Source organism: Gossypium raimondii, chromosome 6 (genome assembly GCF_025698545.1).
Source record: "Gossypium raimondii isolate GPD5lz chromosome 6, ASM2569854v1, whole genome shotgun sequence".
In the NCBI taxonomy this organism is placed as follows: Eukaryota; Viridiplantae; Streptophyta; class Magnoliopsida; order Malvales; family Malvaceae; genus Gossypium; species Gossypium raimondii.
In genome coordinates, this window is record NC_068570.1 from 44,937,858 (window position 1) to 44,965,029 (window position 27,172).

Below are 27,172 nucleotides of genomic sequence, written 5' to 3' on the forward strand. Positions count from 1 at the left end.
TGTGGGCTAGACGAGAAGAAAGATGGGCCAATTAAAAAGGACAAGAAGCTTGTGAAGCGACTTACACCTTTTGGTTTCCTTTTGGTCCTCCTTTTGGCTTGGGAGGAACAACCTTGATTTATGGTCTATAACTATTGCATTTATTTACAACTTTATTTATTCACGTATGAGTTGCTATGGATGTCTAAAACATGCTAAATTTTAAGTATGTTGAAATTTGATAACTATTAACAACATTAATTGATGAGATCTATTAAAGGACTAAATGGACTAATGTAGACCATAATCGGTGAGATTCAAACTTAATAAAATTCCCTCAATCAAAATACTAAGTCAATGTTGCCTTCCAATCACTGCCTTTGTTAAGGCCTCGATCAGCACTATGTAGGTTCTGCTAAAGCAAAGTACTAGTATTTATCTTAGTTAAAAAACGAAGAATAAGCAAGTGATATTCACTGGTTAAAACATTGGTTAATGACTTAACTAGGTTACTCTAATAGGATTAGAAACCTAGAGGCAAGTAATTTGGATAAATCATAAGATGATTAGAACAAGAGTTGTTCACCAAATATTTAGGAGTTACATGTGATGTAATTAGCAAGTGTTGCTTACCTAAATAACCATAATCTTGAGAGTAAAGCCAAAGCTGACTTAAGAGAAGGTGAAATATGGATCTCTACCCACTAGAAAGACTTTCGAGAAAGTCTTTCTGAAATTAAAATTTGAGGGTTATTAAATTTGAATAAAATAGTGGGAGCATCATTTAATAAATTCCTTTTAATGATTAATATAAACTTGGTAAATATACTCACTCACATATTTCAGTGTTGTAGATATATTATGATTGCAAAAACAAACTCACTTTCATTGTGATCGGTCCTTGAGAAGGACAAATTAAATTGTTTGAATTTCCTTGACTGGTTTCGTAACTTGAGGATTGTCCTCAAACAAGAACGAAAATTATATGTCATTGAACAACCCCTTCCTAATGAACAACCTATTAATGCCTCGAGGGCTGATAGAGATGTTTTCAAGAAGCATCTTGATGACATGGTAGATGTTGGATGTTTTATGCTTGCCACTATAAGTCTTGAGCTTCAGAACCAACACGAGGACATGGTTGCTTATGATATAATCGAGCACCTAAAAGAACTTTATCAAGGGCAAGCATGGCAAGAGAGGTTCGTACCTCTAAGACCCTTTTTCCAATGTAAGTTGGTAGAAGGAAGCCTAGTAGGACCTCATGTTCTTAAGATGATAGGATACATTGAAAGCCTATCTAAACTTGGATTTCCACTGAGCCAAGAGTTGGCCACTGATGTTATTCTACAATCATTGCTTGATAGCTATAGCTAGTTTTTCCTCAATTTCAATATGAATGAAATTGACAAGACTCTACCACAGTTGCTCAGCATGTTGTGAACTGTTGAAGGTAGCATGAAAAAGGTTGGACCCAAGCCCATTCTGATGGTCCGTAATAATAAGGGCAAGGGTAAAACTAATGACAAGGTAAAGCCCAAAGGCAAAGGTAGGGCCATATTTGAAAATGGAAAGGCTGCATTGAAGCCCAAAGGAAGGGTGGCTAAGGAAGGAAACCACTTCCATTGTGGTGTGACTGGACATTGGAAAAGGAACTGCCCTGTCTATCTTGAAGAAGTGAAGAAGGCCAAAGCAAGCAGAGCTTCTACTTCAGGTATTTATATTATTGATATTAATTTATCAACAACTACTTCTTGGGTATTAGATACTGGTTGTGGTTCTCATATTTTTACTTCTGTACAGGGATTGCAAATGAGTAGGACTTTGGCTAGAGGAGATGTGGACCTACGAGTTGGAAATAGAGCAAGAGTTGTTGCATTAGCTGTAGGAACATATACTTTATCTTTGCCGAGTAGACTTGTTTTATGTTTAGGGGATTGTTATCTTGTGCCCAGTTTGACTAAGAACATTACTTCAATTTCCTATTTAGACAAAATTGGTTTTGAGATAATAATTAAGAATAATTGTTGTTTCTTTTATCTCAATAATGTTTCTATTGTTCGGCACAATTGGTAAATGACCTCTATATTTTAGATCATGGTAATCCCATTTACAACATAAATACTAAAAGATTTAAAATAAATTACTCAAACCAAACTTATCTTCGGCATTGTCGTGTGGGCCACATAAGTGAGAAATGCGTATCCAAACTCCATAAAGATGGTCTCTTGGATTCATTTGTTTTCAAACAAATTGAAGTATGTGAACCTTCCTTACTAGGAAAAGTGACTAATGCCCTTTTTACTGGTAAAAGTGAGCGAGCTAGTGATTTATTGGGCCTAATACATACTGATGTATGTGGACTGATGAATACACAGGCCAGAGGTGGATTTCAGTACTTTTTTACTTTCACTGATTATTTCAGTAGATATGGGTATGTTAATCTCATGCGCCATCAGTCTAAAGCCCTTGAAAATTTCAAATAATTCAAAAATGAAGTACAAAATCAACTAGGAAAAACTATCAAGACACTTTGATCTGATCGAGGTGGATAATTTTTTAGCCTAGAGTTTGATGACCTTTTGAAGGAATGTGGGCTAGCCTCACAACTTACTCCTCCTAGAATTCCTCAATGGAATGGAGTTTGTGAGAGAAGAAATCGAACTCTGTTAGACATGGTTCGATCAATGATGCGTGGTATTGTAACACCCCAAACTCGGCCTAAACGTTATGGCCGAATCTGGCAATGTCACATTGTAACACCCCTTACCCGTATTTGACGCCGAAATAGGGTACGAGGCATTACCAAAACACCTACATTTATAAACGTATTAAACTGAGTTATAAAATTTCATACAGATTAAAAATTTCAAATTATTATCTTCGAATCACTAATTAGTGCTTACAAGGCCCAATATATATATACTCATTCGATCCAAGCCTTATAGCTATCACCATTTGTTCATTTCATAGCCATATATGAACTTATAATCCTTCACTTTCTCGTCATATGAATTTATCAATTATTACTTGCTTCTCGCGAGTACCTGAATTGATCCCTATCATTTCATATTCTCGTATCGTCATATTTTTCCTATTAAACCATTATAATATATTAAATATTCAATACCTTGTAAAGATTCGCTAATCTATCCCATATACTTTCACACAGATTAATTTACAATTCACAAGTCTTATCATTTCAAAGCTTATAAGACACATGTACATATCTATACTAACTCATATGAGTCTCATACTCATTCATATGCTTAATAAATCCGTTAAATCATTTCAACATCGAAGAATCCATATTATGTCGAAACAATACTAATAACAATCATAAATCTTTTCATATTAATTTCATATATCACTTCCTGAACTTCAAATATCATTTCATAAATATGTAATTCACTAACACATCTTGCCATATACAATATCCAATTAGTGAAATCACTTAATTGAATTCAACTTCAACAATCACAATAAATTTATCACTTGAGTGTGAGTCCATGTAACACTTACCAACTTTGTCAAATTAGTGAACGTCTTATGGAATTTAGCACTTTATTTTCTCGATGCCATAGTCCAACTATGGTCTTACACATAATCACATAACATATACTGATGCCATAGCCCAGCTATGGTCTTACATGGAATTACATATCACTTATTGCCATGGTCCATCCATGGTATTTTTCGTCAATTCGTCTTTATCACTGAACGAAAGTACTCAACCCTTCGTTCTACTCAATTTGAACTTTCTTTCCAATTTATCTATCTTTCTCAACAATCATAATTCAACCATGAATATATATATAGAACAATACATTATGTCATGCATAATACTAACAAATAATTGTTTGGTTTCATCCATATGAGTTTACAATTCAATTCATAATAACTAATTGAAATCAAACATTATGTTATTTCTAATTCAACGATTATCAAATATAATCGGCATATGACCAATTTATATACAAATCATTCATATATTGTACTTCTCCTCTTCCTCCTCTCCATTCCACACCCTTAATGTACATAACACTCTCCTAAATAACATTTTCTATAATTTTACTATTCACTCACATTTATATTCAAAGCTATCTATCTGAGTCAGAGTCACTAAATTATTTTTATCCAGAGCTATAGAGCTCCAAATTAAGATCCATTAATTTTCCTAAAACTAGATTCACATATCGTCTTACCATGAAATTTTTAGAATTTTTGGCTTAGCCAATAAGTACAGTTTATTCTTTAAAGTTCCCCTATTTCACTACTCGACAGTTCTGATCTCTCTTCACGAAAAATTAATTATCTCACTATACAGGATTCAGATGGTACTTACGTTTATTTCACTTGAAAATAGACTCATTCAGGGTTCTAAACATATAAATTTTAGCCCGTAAGTATTTTTTAAAAATTTTAACAATTTTCCAAAGTCAGAACAAGGGATTCCAAACTCATTCTGATCCTATCTCACTAAACTTACAATATCTCAAAATATATAGGTCTTTTGCTTGCTCTGTTTCTTTTATGTAAAAATAGACTCATTAAGCTTTCATTTCATATCTTATTCACTCTCTAATTCGATTTTCACCATTTTTGGTGGTTTTTCAAATTTACACAACTATTTCTGTCCAAAACTATTTTGTTGCTAATTCTACTATTTCATAATTTCACTATTTCACTTTCGATCACTATCCAATTCAATTCCACACAATTTTCACTTAGTTAATTTCCCATTGAACACTCGGAATATACATGGATACATAGAGAATTAGCACATAAGTGCCACACTGATATGTAGCCGAAGCTACCACTGATACGTGGCCGTAGCTACCACTGAAATGTAGCCGAAGTTACCACTGATATGTAGCCGTAGCTACCACTTAAACGTAGACGAAGCTACCACTGATCAATAACACTGGAAATGTCCACGGGCCTGCTCACACAAGCTATCAGGTGTCTGCAACACATGCTAGATCACCCAGCACCCGGGACTCACTGTAACACTGTAACACTGGCCTCTAGTGACATGTCACTTCTATCCACTTCTATATCTAAGTTCAACCGGTTTACACTTAACACTTTATTTTAAACACTTTATCCCTTGAATAATTCATGAACAATTTTCCTTCCACATTCAATATTAATTCACATATCAAATATAATTCACAATTTATAAAAATATATTGTTATTATTTACACATAACTTACTTTGGTGCAACAATATAAAAAATTAGCAATTTAGTCTTTAATATTTTCTTTTCTCTGATCAAGGTCGATCCCACTTCTTCCTTGATCTATAATAACATGTTTGACTTATTTAATACTCACATTTATCAAAAAAGTCCTTGACTCAAACTTTGGAAAAATTATAATTTTGCCTCTAAACTTTTGCATATTTATACTTTTGCCCCAAAGCTTGTAAATTAAACTTCATCCCTTATTCTTATGTATTATGATATGCTGAAAATTTTTCTCTTCTATGGAAACATCGAATTCCCACTCTAACACTTACTTATGAACATTAGGTATTTTTACCGATTTTGTCGTTTGACTCGTTTTCACTTAAAATCGCTTAGAAAAAGTTGTTTAACATAATTTCAAGCTTCATATTCTACCATAAAAAATAAAAATAAACACATTTCACCTATGGGTATTTTACCAAATCTAAACCCTAGGTTCAATTATTGCTAGAATAAGCTAAATCAAGTTACTAGGACTCCAAAAATGTAAAGAACATTAAAAACGGGGATTGGAATCACTTACTATGGAGCTTGGAAGCTTGAAAACCCTAACTATGGCTCCCTCCTTATGAAATTCGGCCAACGCTTGAAGATGGACAAATTTTTGGCTATTTTGGCCTTTTTAATTCTTTTAATTACTAAATAACCAAAATGCCCCAAACTTAAAAATATCCTATTTCACTTATCTCATGTCCATTTTTGTCCAACAAGTTAACCAATGGTATAATTTTATAATTTTCATTTAAGGACCTCTAATTTAAAATTTCATAACAATTGGACACTTTTAAAATGTAGAACTCAACTTTTGCACTTTTTACAATTTAGTCCTTTTTACTAAATTGAATGCCGAAACGGCAAAATTTTCGAATGAAATTTTCACAAAATCATTCCATGAAATCATAGACCATAAAAATATAATAAAAATAATTTTTTTCACCATCGGATTTGTGGTCCCGAAACCACTGTTCCGACTAGGCCTAAAATCGGGTTGTTATAGGTATTCCTCAATGCTGATCTACCAACTTCCTTTTGGGGACATGCATTTGAGATAGCTACTTTCACATTTAATCGCGTTCCATCTAAATTGGTTCAAAATACACCATATAAGATGTGGACTGGGAAACGTCCTAGTATGTATTTTATGAAGATTTGGGGTTGTGAAGCTTATGTTAAACGTCAGATGTCTACTAAGCTTGAACCCAAATCTAAAAGATACATCTTTGTGGGATATCCTAAGGAAACTAAATAATATTATTTCTTCAATCCTACTGAGAACAAAGTGTTTGTTGCTCGGACTAGTGTATTCTTAGGAAGAGAGTTTGTCTCTAGAAAAGGAAGTGAGAGAAAGATTGAACTTGAAGAAATTCGAGGACCAAAAAATATTACTAAACTAGAGATAGAAAAATAGTAGGTTCCCGGAAACACGAAAATATACACACTTTTTCATGTCCTTTTTAACTCAAATTCATGCAGTTTTAGTAAACTTATTGTAGAAAAATATATAATAATTATAAAATAATTAAATTGTACTTAAACTATTAACATGTTTAATTTTAGTTAATTTTATAATAAATTTTGATTCATTTTGATAAATTTTGAAAAATTCACAAAAAAGGTGAAAATTGGCTCGACAAACACTACTAGAAGCACAAAACCGAGAAAGAATTTTTTAAGCATCGAGGCGAATTAATTTTTTAGCCTAAGACGGTCCAAATTATGAATATTAATTCATAATATAATTACTTTTAATTTTAATGCAATTTAGTTTGTGTTAAATAAATTATTATTAATTAATTATGAAAAAAAGACCTAGTTGAGCTGAACCGAGAAAATCGATCCAACCGAGCATTGTGCAGCCCAAAACCGTCCCACATGCTGACCCAATCAGCTTGTTTGGCTTATTATTTGTCTTGGAAAATAGCCCTTGAAGACTTCTTCAATTTGCATTCAAACCCCTCCACTATTTATGCCTTTCAAGATTTTCCCCTACCTTAAAATAGCAAGTTTGAAAAATTCAAACTTGCCACATGTGTGACCGGCCATGGGGGGACAATATGGCTGCTAATTTTTTCTATTTTTAGTAGCCTACTCAAACTATAAATACCCCCTTGGCTACTTACTTCAAACACATCTCAAAACCTCTCATCCTTTCACTTCTCTCTCACTTTCTCTCTTCAATCCCCTTCCGTTGTTCTTCATTTTCTTCCCCATTCCCTTTTTGATTTCACCTCTTGAAATTCCTTCAACCACCATTTGGTGCAGCATTCAAGTGTTCATGGAAGTCTCATTTTCACAAGAACAAGCGGAGACGGAGTGGAGCAAACTAGTCAAGCCTCGGAGAAACACCGAATTTGATTCTTGTTCCTTATCCTTTTAATTTTATTATTGTTGTTGTGAACATGTCTATGAATAATTGTGATTTTGATATGTTTAATTTAATTAATATGACTTGAATTTAATTCGTGTTAGGTTGATTGCATTTTGTCTAGTTAATATATTAAAATTGTGTTTGTGTTGTTATAAGCCTTGGTAAGGTGTTTGATTAGGTACAATCATGACTAAGTTATTCTTGTATTACAATTGTAAGGTAACTAATGAATTAATTATTTAAACGGATTGAAATTGTAATTAATTGATATGATACTTAATCAGTGCATGTTTAATTATCTAAGGTAGTTGAAGGTTAAATTAGCAACAGTATCTAACGATACATTAGCCTTGCATAACTTGCAAGATGATTGTGATTAAATTGTTTCAAGGTAGGAATACATTGTTACCTCACGTAATTTTTTATGTGCTTATGAGATTGAATTAACTGTTTGAATTGGCATAGAGATATGTACAAGTGATTATTTTTAATTTCACATGTATGTACATTAACGCATTTGCTTATCAAAATGTGTTTAATCGATTGAATTGACATAGAGATATAGTCAAGAGATAAATGGATTTTGGTAGGTGAGTATGTTCATATGTTAGCAAATTACCAAATTGCCATGAAATTATTCGTAACAACATGAACATGAGTTTAGTAATTCTAAGTTAAGAAATGTAATTAATCTAACACAATTATGTCATCTTGATTAAAATCATCTTCTGAAATCGTGCATTACAACTTTTATTTTCTCTTTATTTATTTTACTTAGTTAAAAATCTTAGCTTTTAATCACCTCCTCAAATCAAAATATTTTTCTTCACCAAATTATTTTTAATTGCATTCATAAATAATTCTTTTCATAGTCCATGTGGGTACGATAACTCGACATTTACTTGTCACTTTATTACTTGTTGCGATTGTGTACAATTGCACATTTCTGTCGTTTCAAGTTTTTGGTGCTGTTGCCGGGGACTGTTTTAAAAGTCATTATTTGTGAATTTTGCATTTTGATTTATTTTTCTGTTCAATTTTAACTTAATTATTTTTCTGTGATGTTTCAAGTGTTTATGAGTATTGATCGAATCATCAATTTACTCCCCGTAGAACCTGAGATTAAAAGAACTTTCTGACAACAAAAGAGACGAGCAGGTCAAATAAGGACTGAAGAGATGAACTTCAAAAATCAAAATAAAGGAAACAGAGGAAGCCCTGCTCACAACCCTATCCTTATTGCTGATGATAGGGATAGAGCTTTAAGATAGTATGTCGTACCAATGTTTCATGATCTTAATTCGGGTATTGTGAGACCCGAAATCGAGGCACAGCAGTTTGAGCTAAAGCCAGTCATGTTACAGATGCTTCAGACAGTGGACGAATTCAGTGGAAAGCCTACCAAAGATCCTCATCTTCACTTAAGACTGTTTATAGAGGTGATTTATTCTTTCATGTTAGCCGGAGTACCCGAAGATGCACTACGATTAAAGTTGTTCCCAAATACGCTAAGGGACAGAGTTCGAGCCTGGTTGAATTCATTGCCACCAAATTCTATTTCCACATGGCAAGAGTTAGTAGAAATATTCCTCATGAAATATTTCTCACCTAGCAAGAATGCTAAGTTGAGGAACGAGATCACTGCTTTCCAACAAATGGATGATGAGTCCTTGTATGAGGCATGGGAAAGGTACAAAGAATTATTACAGAAGTGCCCTTAACATGGAATTCCTCACTGCATCCAACTTGAGACGTTTTATAATGGTTTTAATTCTCACACGACAATGGTAGTAGGCGTTTTTGCTAATGGTGCTCTCCTTTCTAAGTTTTATAACGAGGCTTATGAAATCATTGAGGGGATTGGCAGCAATAATTACCAATGTTCAACCAATCGAGCAGTGTCAGGAAGACGAGTCACTGGAGTACATGAAATGGACGCTCTCACTTCACTTGCATCTCAACTATCCTTAATATCCTCAATGATTAAAACTTTTACCACTAATGGGTTTCAGAGATTAGCGCACAACCACTGAACCAATTTAAAAATATAGCCTGTGTCTATTGTTGGAAAGGACATCTGCTCGAAGAATGTCCATCAAACCTAGAATCTGTGTATTACATGGGTAACCAGAAACAAAATCAAGGAAGGCAAGGATGCAATCTAATTTCTATAACCCATTGTGGTAAAACCACCCGAATTTTTCCTGGAGTAACTAAGGGGCTGCAACCAATAACACTTATGCACAACCTAGACCGACCGAGCCACCAATTTTCCCCTAACAAGTTTAGAAACCAACCCCAGCTGAGCCTTTCAATAGCTTAGAGAACCTATTGAAGGAATATATGGCAAAAGTGACGCCACTCTAAGGAATTTGGAGAATCAAGTAGGTCAACTTGCCATTGAATTTAGGAATCGTCCACAAGGTGCCTTGCCTAGTGATACGAAGAATCTGAGGAATCCAGGGAAGGACCATTGTAAAGTGTTAACATTAAGGAGGGGGAAGACATTAGAGCCTAACACTGTCGAAGTTGAAGAGGAGCCAGCTAATGCTCAAGACTCAAAAGAAGTTTAACCGAGTGTTGAAATTCCAGTTTCACCGAAACCAGAATCTATAAAATCTGATAAGGTAACTTTTGAACCAGTTAATTCTGATAAACTAACAACTTGGTTAGATGTAGAGTTGCCCCACGAGATGAATCAACCAGTTCTAGTAAAGAATCCTCCACCCCCTACCCTCAAAGACTTTAGAAGCAGAAGTAGGAAGTCCAATTCAAGAAGTTCCTAGACGTACTCTTGCAACTTCATATCAATATCCTGTTGGTTGAAGCACTTGAACAAATGTTGAGCTATGTCAAATTCATGAAGGATATCATATCTAAAAAATGAAGACTTGGAGACTTTGAGACGGTAGCCTTGACGAAGGAATGTAGGGCAGATCTTCAAAACAAACTACCTCTGAAGTTAAATGATCCCTGATGTTTTACCATACCTTGCAATATTGAAGCAACATATTATGGTAAGGCGCTATGTGATTTGGGTACGAGTATCAACTTGATGCCCATGTCAATATTTAGGAAGTTGGGGATAGGTGAAGTTAGACCTAGTACGGTTACACTTCAATTAGCATATCGATCCTTAGCAAATCCATATGGAAAAATGAGGATGTATTGGTACGTGTAGACAAATTTATTTTTCTTGCTAACTTTGTTATTCTAGACTTTGAAGTAGATAAAGAGGTGTGAATCATCCTAGGAAGGCCTTTCCTAGCAACTGGAAGAACCCTTATTGATATGCAGAAAGGCGAGCTTACTATGCATGTTCAGGATGATCTGGTAACATTTAATGTTTTCAAGTCTAAGCAACTTCCTAAGACACTTGATGGCTGTTCTACAGTGTTTGATTTAGAGGAATTAGTTATGGAAAAAGAACTCAACTATGTCGAGGACCTGTTGGAGCAAATTTTGACATCAGACCTTGTAAGTGATGAAGAGGGATGGAATACTTAGCTTTGCTAGAACTTAATCAAAGGGGATTTAATTTGCAATCCCAATTTGAATATTTGGAGTTAGAGAATAGGAATTATGCCCAACCAAAATCGTCAACTGAAGAGCCACCTAAACTAGAACTAAATGGACTTCTCTGAAATTTAAAATAAATTTACTTAGGTAACACTTCTACTTTGCCTGTGATTGTTTCAGCAGAGTTAACTATAGATAAAGAAGAGAAACTCATCCTACTATTAAAACAATTCAAAAAAGCTATTGGATGGACCATAGCCAATAATAGCAGTATTAGTCCATCTGTATGCATGCACAAGATCATCCTAGAAGATGACAAGAAAAGGACGATTGATGGACAATGAAGACTGAACCCCATCATGAAGGACGGAGTAAAGAAAGAAATCATTAAGTGGTTAGATACGGGTATAATTTACTCCATCTCAAATAGTTCATGGGTAAGTCCGATCTAGTGCGTACCAAAGAAAGGAGGTATTACAGTCATTAAGAATGAGAATAACGAGTTAATACCAACCAGAAAAGTTACGGGATGGAGAATTTGCATAGATTACCGGAAGCTGAACAAGGCGATAAGGAAAGATAATTTTCCTTTACCGTGCTTGGACCAGTTGCTGGATAGACTTATGGGGCAAGACTTTTAACACTCCAAACTCAGCCTAGACGTTATGGTCGTATCTGGTGTGTCACATTGAAGCGTCTCTCGAAAATTTAGCTTGTTGACAAACTCATTTCTTATTTTTGGAAACCTCTTATTAATAAACAACGGAGCATTTTTTCATATGCTTGCCTTGTTAACTGCTTCTTGTTATCTTAAGTTGATCTAAAACGTGAAAGCATTTTAAAAACTATAACGTTTAAAGCTCGTGTCTTTGAAAACAATAATTATTTTGAAAATTCGTTTTTAAATAATTAGCAGTATAAAATATAAAAGTAAAAACGCAATAAAAAATTAAAAACCAAATTAAAAGGTCTTATTACAAAAACCAAAATCCAACTTATTAATTAAAATAAAAATAAAAGCTAAGGTATACAATAGTGATTGTGTGGCCACCTCTGAGTCCTTCGCTGCACCGAGCTGCCTATGGCTGAAGATTACCTGCACAGTTAGAAGAGAGGGTGAGTTTACGAAAACTCATTGTGTAATCCTCTACCAAAAAATCAGCATGCAACATGTAGAATCAGTCTAGGCCTGAGCCTTATACAATAGCAGTGTGTGGGCCATAGCCCAATACAGTAACAGAGTGTGGGCCTTAGCCCAAAACAGTAATCACTACAAATGCAGTAATGCAACCCATCCCAATCAAGCCAACACACCACTCAGTACCACCAACACACCAATATCACAAACAAAGTCGCCGATGATCGAGAACGCAAAGAAAGCTACTAGTAATGAGATCGCAACAAAGTCGCCAATATCGATGATCGCATGACAAAGCTACCAGTAACATTATTTGTGCCAAAGCCATCAGAACAATACACTTCCCCTATATCGGAATCCCAACCCTATGCAGTATGTCATGTCAAAAATCATACGTGTATGCAATATGTCATACTCAGTAACAGTCATATAAGTATCATAAAGCAAAACAGTCATACATAGCATAAGGCCTTAACAATCATTTCATCTCCTTAGGGTATAATGGTCATTTTACCTCTCGGGGGTATTTTGGTAATTCTAACCTTCGAGGGTATTTCGATAGTATTACCTTTCGAGGGTATTTCAGAAATTCTACCTTTCGAGGGTATTTCGATAATTTTACCCATAGAGGGCTTTCGGTAATTTTATCCTTTGAAGATATTTCGATAATTTTACCCTTCGAGGGTATTTTGGTAATTTTACCCACGAATCGCACGTTAGGCTTACCACTCAAACGCTCGCACGCCCGTGTGATCTCGAACGCTGTGTTCACGACTTTTCAGCTCTTGCCGTTTTGCAATTGAGAGAGGGTGTGATTACAGACCAAGATTCGCGAATACCCCAAAATTTGCATTCAAACATGTTTTCCATTAATTGATAAACAATAAGGCTAATCCCCTTCTTTCACAACCTTGACCCAAAACTAAACTAACACTTTCCTCGACTAACAAAAATGGCTCAGCCCTCTTTTACAACCAGTGACGATCGACTTCAACCTTGCTGACAAATATCTGCAATACAACCACTCATTAAACAATATTGCGTATTCATGTGGTTGGAAACCACACATGATCATATGCAGAACCATAGAATATTCGGCCATCACATAAAAGAAGGCTAGCCTACCTACCTTGGTCGAGGAATGAGGGAGATTTTGACGACTTTACAATGCTTACATTGCACCACACCTCGAGGAAAACCTTAACATCGCAACAAGCAACGTACCTAGAGAAAAACATCAGCAGTCAAAAATCAAAGTATTATGAAGGAGGCTACTTGGTTTTAGGAACAAAAAAGAAAAGGACAGAGTGAAGAGCAACACTTATCGGTAGTCGAAAATACTTGCAACACAAAAATGGAGAGGAGAAGAAGAGATGAGAAGAGAAGATTCGGAACAAAAAGAAGAAGAAAGAGGAAAAAGAATCTGGTAGAGAGGATACAAAAACTATTCGGCCACCCCAATCAAAAAGAAAAAGAAAGGAAGAGTAGGAAAAGGTAGATGAACAAACCCGAGAGGTTCCCAAGGTTCTTTGCAAAAATCGGCAAAAAGAAAACAAAAGGGAGAAAGAAAAATTAAACAAAACCGAAGTAAATAGAGTAAAGAAAGAACCCTAAACCGATTACCCTTTTGACTAAACAGCAAACTGGGCACAAAAACCCTTCCCCGACTGATTTTCCAAGTTGGAATACCCCCCAAACGACACACTCTCCTCCTCTCCCACAAACTCCTTGATTTTCTCCTAAAATCCCTTCCCTTATCCCTCATTGATTTTCTCCATCAAATCCTCCCCAACTCCCTCCATGACCAGTTCAAACTCCCTTAAGCAGTATTCTAATCGAACTCCACCACGTAATTCAGAACTTGAACCTCAGACCTCACAGTTACTCAACACACCACATTGCCACTAGACCACAAGTTCTTACTGTGTCATAAAACAAAAACTATTATTTTTAAAGCTTATATACTAACGTGCAGGTTCATTTAAGAGATAAATTAAAAATTTTCCAAAAGCCAAGGCTTGAACCCAGGCTTCTCAAACACTCCCATACACACCCAAATCACTCAGCCACTAAAGCAAACAAGTAGTTGTGTCATAACATGCAGAAATTAAAAACTTATATTTTGGGGCGTTATAAGCCTATTACTGTTTTCTCGATGGACACTTCGGGTATAATCAGATTATAGTAGCGCCAGAAGATTAACACAAAACAACATTCACATGCCTATACGGTGCATTTGTATTTCGACGTATACCATTTGGTTTATGTAATGCACCTGCTACATTTCAAAGATGTTTGATGTCTATTTTTACTGACATGGTTGATAAGTATTCGGAAGTATTTATGGATGATTCTTCAGTGTTTGGAGACACTTATGATGATTGCTTAGCCAATCTAGCCAAGGTACGAAGGCAATGCGAAGAAACAAACCTCGTACTTAACATGGATAATGAGACATGGAATCAAGGTAGATAAAAAAGGTAGATGTTATTTAGAAATTCCCACCTACAACATTTGTAAAGAGTGTTAGGAGCTTTTTGGGCCACGCAGGTTTCTATCGAAGATTTAACATGGACTTCTCCAAAATTGCTAAACCCTTATGCAAATTACTTGAAAAGGACACGATGTTCAAATTTGATGAGGAGTGCTTAAGAGCTTTCACTAATTTGAAGATTCGGTTAGTTTCAGCACCCTTCATTGTCAGATCGAATTGGGATTTGCCATTTGAACTGATGTGTGACGCAAGTGACTTCGCAATGGGAGCTATCATGGGCCAGAGAAGGAACAAAGTTTTTCATCTCATCTTCTACGTAAGTCGGACTCTGACGGGACCTCAGTTGAATTATACGGTAACAGAGAAAGAGTTACTTGCTATTTTGTTTGCTTTTGACAAGTTTCGATCTTATCTTATAGGTACCAAAGTGACTGTTTATATGAACTATTCAGAAATTAAGTATATAATTTCCAAGAAAGACGCTAAGCCAAGATTAATCTGATGGGTACTTCTACTTCAAGAGTTTGATCTAGAAATTCAATATCGAAAGGGAGTAGAAAACCAAGTAGTTGACCACTTGTCCAGATTGGAGCCGCAGATTTGTGGTAGAAGATGAAGTACATAAGATTCTATATCATTGCCACTCAGCTCTAAGTGGGGGACACTTTGCAGGTACAGGTACTGCGGCCAAGGTATTGCAAGCTGGATTCTTTTGGCAAACACTATTCAAAGACGAGTATGCTTACGTAAAGAGCTGTGATCGATGTCCAAGGGTTGGAAATATCACCAACAGAAATGAAATGCCCCGAACAGACATCACTGAGGTACAATTATTCGATGTTTGGGGTACTGACTTTCTCACTCCTTTCCCTCTATCTTTTGGTCACAAGTATATATTAGTAGCAGCAGACTACGTGTCTAAGTGGGTTGAGGCCAAGGCATATCCGATGAACGATGCTAAGGTTGTGATGAAGTTTTTCAGAAGTATGTGGTCACAAGGTTTGGAACCCCAAGAGCTATCATCAGTGATGAAAGGTCCCATTTTGTTAACAAATGGTTGAAATGGTTACTCGACAAACATGGAGTGAAGCACAAGGTTGCCACAGCTTACCATCCATAAATGAATGGGCAAGCTAAACTAACCAACAGAGAAATAAAATGCATACTCAAGAAGGTAGTTTGCCCGAACCGATGAGATTGGTCTAAAAGACTAGATGATGCTTTATGGGCCTATAGGACGACATACAAGACACCTTTAAAGATGTCACCCTATAGGAAGTTCTTTGGGAAAGCCTATCATTCACCCTTGGAGTTAAAACACAAAGCTTACTAGGCTATCTAAAAACTCAATTTGGATCTTAAGCTTGCTAAAGAGAAACGGATGCTTCAACTCAACGAGTTAGAAGAGTTCCAAATGTTCTTATATGAGAATGTCAAACTGTTCAAGGAAAGACTTAAAAGATGGCATGACAAGCACATTCGAGTTTGAGAATTTGAAGCAGGCCAGCAAGTCTTGTTATTCAATTCCAGATTAAGGTTCTTTCCAGGTAAGTTAAAATCATGTTGGTCTAGTCCATTCACGATTCACCAAGTTCATCCATAAGGAGTTGTCGAACTTCAAAGCAAGGGAGGTAATTTTTGAGCCAATGCTCACCGCTTAAAAAATTACTGGGGGGACAAAACCTAGCGGTATCAAATCTCGTTCATTTTATTAGATTTTTTTGGTTTAAATAAATGATTTAGGGTATATTTTCAAGATTAGTATGTTTAAATAAATTCTATCTAGGAGATTGGAACTTAAGCAGAACCGCTTGTGACCCCTCCAAACCTTTCCTAGGAATTGATTTTAACATAATCTTCTAAGAAATTATTCCCTAAATAGCAAAATAAATTATTAGTTTTCAAATAAAAAAGGTTAATTTTGATCAAAATTTTTAATTGCAACTCAATGTTAAATTTTCATTAAGTCTAGGTACTTAATTGAACTATTTTTAAAATTTGGTTGCTCTTTTGTAAATATTAAAAATTAGATGTTTGTTGTAAATATTTTCAAAGGCATCTAGAATAAATATTTTTAATTTAATTTAATAAAAGATGATAATAACTAGTATATAATTATATTTATTATAATATATATTAATTATTATCAACTTTGCATAGAATTAGAATTTGTTTAAATTTGATCATACTTTATAATTTTTCAATAAATTAATAGCAAATATTGAATTAATATGCATTATATTAATTATTAATTATTGTTAACTTTGTGTATAATTAGAATTTAGAATATTTTAATTATTAATTTGTTCTAAGAATTCTAATTAATCTCTTAATCGCTTCACTATAAATTTCACCCACCTTTTCCACTTTTTCACATCACCTCAAGCTAGCCACACCAACACCCAGCTCTGGCACCAGCAACCCCAATGCACACCAATTGTTGCTTCAGGTTCCAGCCAGTGCACGCCTACAGCCTGAAAGCCTACTCCTTGTCGCTGCACCAACCCGCACGTCCAGCTCCACCAGCCTTCGCACCAGCTTCCGCGCCTAGTAGCTCGCCAGGCCTGTTCGACGCACCTGCCTGCTGCCCACTCTCCCGGATCCACACGACTACTGCTCACGTAAGGATCCACACGTTGCTGCTGCCTTAATCGCGCCAAGCCACGCCTAGCGCATCATTGTTTCCTTGTGTGCCGCTGCTGCCTTGCTACTCGCACCACACCATCAAGACACTAGACAACCATCCCTAAACTGACTTCTTTTTCTTTATATTATTTTCTTTGAGTTCTTAATTTTTATATAAAGGTGGTAAGACAAACTTTACTCCTAAATTTCAATTTTATTTAATATTTAAATTTTAAATTTATTGAATTACTAATATTTTATACAAATTAAATTTTTGAGAAAATATTTGTTCTCATCTTATGTTTAGGTTAATCATGCCTCGCAAGAGAACTTGTGCCTCTGTCCAAATTGACGAATCACAAAATAAATTTCACTGTCAAAAAGCCAAAGTGAGATACAAAAGTGTTTTCAAGAATCAAAAGATGCACCTAGAAAAAGACTTTATGCTGAAAGAAAGAAACTATATTGATTTCATGGAGCACATTCGACAAATTGTTGAAGCTCTCAATTGGGAGTTATTTTGTGAGAAAAGACCTAGTGTAGATGAGGAGTTAGTTTGTGAATTTTACGTGAATTTGAACTCAAGTGAATTGACAGAAGTCTCTGTCCAAGGAATCAAGGTACCAATCAGCTTAATTGCTATTAATGAATTCTTTGAATTACCTGAATTCGAAAATGACGAATATTCTTCCTTGATGAGAAATATTGAGGCTGAAAAATTGCAAGAAATGCTTGAGGAACTGACAGTTCTGGGTTCTAAGTGGACAGTTTCAAAAAAAGATATTCACACTTGTCGCAGAAAATATTTGAAAAAAACGATATTCACACTTGTCGTAGAAAATATTTGACACCATTACCGAAGGTATGGTTCTAGTTTATTCATTTTAGCCTTATGCCCATTTTAACTGCAAAAACCATTGATTTGGGAAAAATCATTCTGAAGGAAATGCGGAATTGTGCCGCTAGACGTTCTGGCCCAGCTTACTTTCCCTTTACAATAATAATTTTGTGCTTGAAAGGTAAAATTCTTGCAAACGTAAAGAAGATAGGTTATAGCCAGGGCACAATCACAGATTGGGACCTCTACCGAATAGCCAGAGACTCTGTTCTACAGCAACGAGTTGAGAAAGCAAGGATCCCGAAGAAGAAGAAGATCCCACAAAGTTCGAACCGATGTAGTCAACTGAAATCCCTGATAAGGCTGAACCAATGGAACCTGTAACCGAACCTGACATCACAACCTTAATGTTCAGAACTCAATCACCTCGCCCAGATCTTCGAAATGAGCTGTCAAAGTTAATGGATATAATGCAACATATGCAGTGGAAGCAACAAGCTTACTGGAGATATTCAGAAATACGGGATAACTCAATGAGAAGTGCTCTTATGAAAATATACAATGACACGTTTATTTTTGTGCTTGAGTTTCCAGATTTTATATTTGAACCATGGAGTCCAATGTCGAAGAGGGAACAAAGCGATTCATGCAAAAAAAAAAAAGACGATAAAGCAAAAGATGAGTCGAATTCGGAGGGATCTACAAATAAATAAAAAAAGGGGATCTTGACTTTATTTTTTTTCGTTTTTAGGTTATTTAATATTTTAGGATTAGGTTTTATTAGGAATTTTTATTTTCACATAATAAAACAAGAGGTGGAAATCATAAATAAAAATGAACAAGTTGCAAAGTATAAAGTATGACAATAGATATATACATGTCTATGACTGGATCTAGAAAGAACTTGGGACTTAAGCAGTCAAATTGATTCACCTCCTCTTTTCTAGAATCCTACCTGGTGTATAGTATCTATTCACTTTTAACAATGAGGACACTGTTCATCTTAATTAGGGGGACTGAAAAATTGAAATTATTTCCTCTTAGAATTAAATTTTCTTTTAATTATGATTAGGATATATTTTGTTCAAAAATTTGAAATTTTGTTAAGTATGCTGAACTTCAATATAAATAAAGCTCAATTATTTCAATAATTGTTATGTTAGCTAAATTATGATATAAATGTATTCTTAATAAAGCATGCAAATCATACCATAAAATTTTTAGTTCCTTCGAAAAGTTAGGCATGCATGAAAGTTTAAGTCTAAATGTAACACCCCAAATCTGGCCTAGAAGTTTAGACCTGAATCTGGCGTGTCACATTGAAGTGTTTTTTGAAAATCATGTTTTCATCAAAAAACCCTTCTTGAAATTTCAAACTTCTTGTCATTTAAAACTTGTATAAAACCTCAGTTTACGTTTGTTTATTTACAATCATGGTTCATTAAAAAGTTATTCCCTTTTAAAACGTTATTACTGTTAAAACCTTATTTGTTGCGGAAGCTTAATTTAAAACAAATGATTTATGAAAATGTAATATTTTTAAAAAATGGTTGAGTTGTAGAAATGTAGTATTTGAAAATAGTTATTGTTTTGGAAAATCGTGTTTTACTTCTAGCAGATATAAATCACAATCAATAAAATCCCAAATTTAAAATCCAGAAATTATAGAGGCCTTATTACAACCCGAATCAAAATCAAAGTGCTTAAGTAAATGAGCAAAACAAAATAAAACATGTACAGTTGTGTGGCCCTCTCCGAGTCCCTCGCAACTTCGAACCGTCTAACGTTGGGGATTACCTGAAAGGTTAAAAACGGGCTGAGTTATGAAAACTCAGTGTGTAATGCCCTTACTAAAGAAACAGTCAGTATAAAGAAATAGAATCAGTCTAGGCCTGAGCCCTTAACAGTAGCAGTATAGTATGGCCTTAGCCCAATACAGTAACAGTGGCAAATGAGCCTTAGTCCCATCAACCTCGGTTGGGCCTGAGCCATATCAAATGGAACGTATCACATATATTGGGGCCTAAGCCCATCTCAATATCAGAATTAGTATATGCAAGGCATAAATACCCATACCAACCCTGGACTCCATCTCCTGTCCAACTCTACACCCCTGTGGGGATTAAATCGACCCACCTATCCCTACAATCCTTATGTAGCACCGGTTACGGCACTAACCAAAATTGCAGTAGAGCTACCAGTTAACAGAACATCTAAAAACCATACGCAAAAAGGCAGTAAGCCTTGAACAGATCGGTTACAAGCCATACACTTCCTCCGTCAATATTAACCCAACCCTATGCAGTATGTCATGTCATAAATCATACGTGTATGTAGAATGACATACTTAGTAAAATTCATACATAATATATCATAGAGTAAAGCGGTCATACACATATTTCCACTCCTAGGGGTAAAACCACCAATTTATCCTATAGGGGTATTTTGGTCATTTTACCTTTCGGGGGTATTTCGATAATTTTACCCTTTTAAGGTATTTCAGATTTTACCCTTCGGGGGTAATTCGATCATTTAAAAATCCTTTTCGAAGGTCTACAGTTGCCTCGAGTGACATAGATAACCTAAATGGTCTTAACGGTGTAAATGGGCCTAAGGCCCATATTCGGCCCAAGTGGGCCCACTCGCTCGTGTGGCCAAATAAGCCCAAAACTACCCTTGGCCATGAGATCGTCATGGCCAGCTCATTATTTCCTATCCATCCAAGAAAATTTTACTCGCATAGGGCCCACGGGCCCATTGGGCCCACTCGACCCATACCGGTCCATTTGGCCCAAAAATAGCCTAAGACCACGAGATCACTTGTGGTGACCTGTGTCGTTGTATTGACTTATCCAGATGCATGTTCGTACGCTAGTGTGATAGCCATAGCCGTACTTTTGGCTTTTCAGCTTTTCGTCATTTCGGTATTTCAGCATTTGCTGATCTACAATTGGAGTGGTGTGTGTACACACCTGTTGAAGAAAAATGCAGTAGCCCACGAGCGTAGAACCTATATTCGATTAAGGTACTTGGTTAGCCATTCCATTAATGTTCACAACACTTAAACCCAAATCGTCACACTATTCACCTTGAACGAATGAGAATTCCTTAATGCCCTTGGATCGCCAGTTAAGAATCGATCTCCGAACCTCACTGATTATTTTCCTAAACAAAGAAACCAATAAGATTGGGTTGTTTAAAAGAATAAGACTTATGACCCTAATATTAAAACGCAGCACCATCGACGAACAAGCCAACTTACCTCCTTCAAAAATTCAATTGAAATATGAAAGGAGAAACTTGAATGCCTCTGCACTTCTGAGGAACCCCCTTGAATCGCAATGAGTGTAGTACGTGAGAAATGAAATAACATGTAGACAATAAGGTTATTCGTTTTGAGAAAGAATAGAGAGCACAGGTGCCTTCGGTTTTAAAAGAAAAGCAGAGAATAGCTTTTGATCACTTACCGTTAGTCAGAACCTTTGCAGTAGATCGACGCAGAGAAGGATTAACCACAGTGATTTTCAGCCATCCCAGAATAGAAGATGAATAGAAGTTAAAAGGAAGGTTCAGCCAAGAAGAGAGAAAGTGAATTTGATTGCAAAAGAAAAGAGGTAAAAAATAAATGTTAGTTTCGGCCAAGAAGAGAGAAAGTGAATGGAAAAGATGCAGAAAAAGAATGACCCAAATGGTCAGTTTTAGTTTCGGAACTAGAGAAAAAGAAAAAAAATGCAAAACCCCCAAATGCTAGAGAGAAAATTTGGCACCTATACACTCACTAATTGACGAAATGCATATTCCAAAGTCCCCCTTAGCAGATTCGGCAACAACCTTCTACAACTCAAACTCCTCTTTTTCCTCCTAAAATCACTCCTCCAATCCTTTCCTTGAAATCCTCCATGATCCACTCCTTAAATTACTCATTTGACCCATTCAAACTCTCAAACACAAAGTTCAAATCCAACACCAACTCTTGCCTCCACATGAGCAAAATAAATAATCCCATTTGCATGCAGTGAGACTTGAACCTCTGACCTTCTTACCACACCTGTGACGCCACCTCCTTGCCACACCTATGTCGCCACCTTGCCACTACACCACAGACTGTTTTTGTGTCATGATTTCACAAAAATAATTATAAATCCTTCAAGCTAAAGCCAAGATTCACTTAAGAGCAAAAATAAAAAAATTTGCTAAAGCCCAGGACTTCTCCAACGGTCCCAACTCTTCCTAAATCACTTAACCACTGAAGCAGACGTTCATTTATGTCATTTTCTTGCACATATAAATTTTTATGTGATCCCACGCTCAAGACCTATTTCCATCTAGGCCCAAATTCGGGGTGTTACACTCTAGAATTGACTTAGTAATTTCTTGAGGTGAAATCCTAGGAAGCATAGAATGTTGAAAATGATTTAGGCAACTTTTGTTTGGATTGTTTGAGCCTTTCAAGCCAACCTTGATGAATTTTTATCCCTTGAAACCCAATTTTGAGACTATATGGCCTAATTTTATTTGAATCATTGTAATATTTAGCCATCACTTTTCTCTTAATTATCTTTAAATTGTCCCAAACACTAGACTCAGTACTATTTAGAATGTTCTTAGAAAATAAGTATCAAATGCTCAAAATTGTATTACATACAGCAAAATGCTCGTGAAAAAAAAAGGAAAAGAGAGTACGTACTTGAAAGAAAATAGATGTACAAAAGAGCATGTGAGAGCAAAGTAAATTGGTGTATTGAAGGTAATTATTCCAAAGGTCCAATTCAAGTTGAGTCTAGGGTTCTTTTAGCCTAAATTAATCTGTCTTTTACCTACCCCTGACTAGCCACGTTACAACCTATTGTAAAGACCTATTGATTCAAGCTTTTATGCTACCTACATTAGTGGAGAGAAATTGCTATGTTCAACATATGAAGGTATAAGTTGAACTTAATGATTGCAGCTTAATCTTGAAAAAGCGAATAAAATCAAATTGGTAGGGATTCAACATGTCTTTATTAGGAAGCATTTAATCTATTTTTGCTATCATAAGAATAATTGAGATTAATTTGAATGATATGTATATGTAAGTTGCATAAATCTCAAAATTCTTGTTCTTGAGCTTAAGTATACTAAAATCATAATTTTGGGAAGAATGTTGTTCTGAAGGAATTTTTCAAAGGTGTTTTCCAAGAAATTCTTTTCAATTTGTGCATTACGCGGGAAAAGTACTGAATTAAGTTTGGGGGTATGGAAACACGAAAATATACGCACTTTTTCATGCCCATTTTAATTCAAATTCATGCAGTTTTGGTAAAGTTCTTGTAGAAAAATATATAATAACTATTAAATAATTAAATTGTACTTAAATTATTAACATGTTGAATTTAAATTAATTTTATAATAAATTTTGATTCATTTTAATCATTTTTGACAGATTCGCACAAAGGGCGAAAATTGGCTCGGCAGACACTACTAGAAGCACAAAACCAAGAAATAATTTTTTAAGCATCGAAGCGAATTAATTTTGTAGCCGAAGAAGGTCCAAATTATGAATATTAATTCATAATATAATTAATTTAGTTTTTAATCCAATTTAATTTGGGTTAAATAAATTATTAATTAATTATGAAAAAAAGGCCCAGTTGAGCTAAACTGAGAAAACCGATCCAACCGAGCACTGGGCAACCCAAAACCGTCCCAAATGCTAACCCGATTAGATTTTTCGGCTGATTATTTGGCTTGCAAAATAGCCCCTGAAGACTCCTTCAATTTGCATTGAAAACCCTCCACTATTTATGCCTTTTTAGATTTGCCCCTACCTTAAAATAGCAAGTTTGAAACCTTCAAACTTGTCACATGTGTGGCCGGCCATGGGGGGAATCTATGGATACTAATTTGTGATATTTTTGGCAGCGTACTCAACCTATCAATACCCCCTTGGCTGCTTACTTCAAACATATCTCAAAACCTCTCATCCTTTCACTTCTCTCTCACTTTCTCTCTTCAATTCCCTTCCATTGTTCTTCATTTTCTTCCCCATTCCCTTACCGATTTCACCTCTTGAAATATAGTCCTTCAACCACCATTTGGATCAGCATTCAAGTGTTCATGGAAGTCTCAGTTAAATAAGAACAAGCGGAGAATGAGGAGCAAAGCAAACTAGTTAAGCCTGAGAGAAGCACAAGATTTTATTCTTGTTCCTTATCCTTTTAATTTTATTGTTGTTGTTATGAACATGTATATAAATAATTGTGTTGTTGATATGGTTAATTTAATTAACATGACTTAAATTTAATTCGTGTTAGTTTGATTGCATTTTGTCTAGTTAATTTATTAAAATTGTGTTTGTGTTGTTATAGGCCTTGGTAAGATGCTTGATTATGTAAAACCATGACTAAGTTATTCTTGCAGTACAATTGTAAGGTAACTAATGAATTAATTATTTAAATGGATTGAAATTGTAATTAATTGACACGGTACTTAATCAAGTGCATGTTTAATCATCTAAGGTAGTTGAGGTTAAATTAGTAATAGTATCTAACGATACATTAGCCTTGCATAACTTGAAAGATTATTATGATTAAACTGTTTCAAGGTAGGAATACATTGTTACCTCACATAATCTTTTATGTGCTTATGAGATTGAATTAATTGTTTGAATTGGCATAGAGATATGTATAAGAGATTACTTTTAAGTTCATAAGTATGTATGTGCATTAACGCATTTACTTATTAAAATGTGTTTAATCGGTTGAATTGACGTAGAGATATAGTCAAGAGATAAATGGACTTTGGTAGGTTAGTATGTTCATAAGTTAGCAAATTACCAAGTTGCTATGAATTTATTCGTAACAATATGAACATGAGTTTAGTAATTCTAAGTTAAGAAATGTAATTAATCTAACACAATTATGTCATCTTGATTAAAATCATCTTTTGAAATCGTGCATTAGAACTTTTATTTTCTCTTTATTTATTTTACTTAGTTAAAAATCTTAGTTTTTAATCGCCTCATCAAATCAAAATATTTTTCTTCACGAAATTTTTTTAATTGCATTCATAAATAATTCTTTCACAGTCCCTGTGGGTACGATAACTCGACATTTACTTGTCCCTTTATTACTTGTTGCAATTATGTACACTTGCACATTTCCGTCGTTCTAGTTCCACAAGAAATTGAGAAACAAGTAATTGCTAAAGAAACACAAACACTGCAAAAATATTCAAGAGAATGCCAAACACCTGAGAAATATGGATTTCTTATTACAACACATGGTGAGCTCTGCTTATGGATCGAGATGAGCCTAGGACTTATCAAGAAGCGGTGGTGAGCCCAGATTTTGAGAAATGGTTAGAGGCCATGAGGTCTGAGATGGATTCCATGTCACAAAACCAAGTATGTATCTTGGTTGACCCACCTTAAGGGGTTAAACCCATAGGGTTCAAGTGGGTTTTCAAAAAGAAAACTGACATGGATGGTAATATACAAAAATATAAAGAGCGATTGGTCACTAAAGGTTTTCTTTAGGTTCATGGTGTCGACTATGGTGAAACCTTTTCTCCTATTGCTATGTTTAAATCCATTCGAATCTTGCTCGCAATAACTACTTTTCACGATCATGAAATCTGGTAGATGGACATCAAAACCAATTTCCTTAATGGGAAACTTGAAAAGGATGTGTACATGACATAACCTGAAGGTTTTGTAGATAAAAAAGATGTTAAAAAAATATGCAAGCTACAAAGATCCATTTATGGATTAAAGCAAGCTTCTCGAAATTGTAATCTTTGTTTTAATGATGCAATCAAAGAGTTTGGATTTATAAAAAATGAAGATGAGCCTTGTGTTTACAAGAAAGTTAGTGGGAGTATTACAGTCTATTAAGATTTGGTTAGGAATTTGTTTTTCTATGAAAGACTTGGGCGAAGCTACTTACATCTTAGAAGTCAATTTCTATAAAGATAGATCAAGACGACTCCTATGTCTAAGCCAAAGTACATAGATAGATAAAGTACTAAAAAGGTTTAGTATGGAAGAATCTAAGAGAGGATTCCTACCTATAAGACATAGTATTTCACTCTTGAAGGAAATATGTCCTTCAACTCTACAAGAGAGAGAACGTATGAGTAAGATTCCATATGCTTCAGCTATAAGGTTTATCATGTATGCTATGCTATGTACTCGTCCAGACGTGTCGTATGCTTTAAGCATGATGAGTCGATACCAAGTAGATCCCGGTGAAGGTCATTGGGTGACAATTAAAAACATCATTAAGTACTTGAGAAAGACCAATGATACATTCCTTAAGTATGGAGGTGAGGAAGAGCTAAGTGTAAAAGGTTAAACTGATGCTAGTTTCCAAACAGATAAGGATGATTCACGATCGCAATCAGGTATTGTGTTTTACCCGTAATTATTTGTTCTATAAAGGCTGATGTTGAATATACCACAACCTATGTAGTGGGATATGGTTAACCAATATATAATTTGTCCCTCCTAAATAATGGGAGCAATATCCTAGGCCACTTGATTGAGTTTGACTAGAAATGCATGGCCATGCTTGAATAAGTTTATATGAGATATCATACTTATTTGTGTTTCATAGTCTACTTAGGATATCAAGAACATTAGGTGGACTATGCAAGTGTGACTATTCCATAACTTGTGCCCATTCTACTTATAAAGGACAAAATGATTTAATACATGAAGGGTTAATCACAAAGAGGTAATGTCGAATCATGACTTCTTGTAACTTAGGTAGCAATGATGCATTGCTAGATGCCACTCAGAGTTTGTAATATTAGAATCGCTCTAGTATTACTGCTAGGATTACAATAACCTACAGGGTTACACCCTATGGTTGAAACGAGTGGAATCCAAACATAGTTGATATTGTGTTTAGCTGCCAACATGAATTAAATTGATTATGGAATTAATTTAATTGGGCAGCTATATGTCGAAAAGATTATATGT

The 27,172-nt window shown here is 35.1% G+C and overlaps 1 non-coding gene across 1 annotated transcript; it reads right to left on the reverse strand.

The window, feature by feature from the left end:
• Positions 1–9,218: 9,218 nt before the first annotated feature.
• On the reverse strand, positions 9,219–9,325 carry LOC128042000 (small nucleolar RNA R71). Its single transcript, XR_008197208.1, has one exon. It is a non-coding gene; the product is annotated as a small nucleolar RNA R71 (small nucleolar RNA).
• Positions 9,326–27,172: the final 17,847 nt, after the last annotated feature.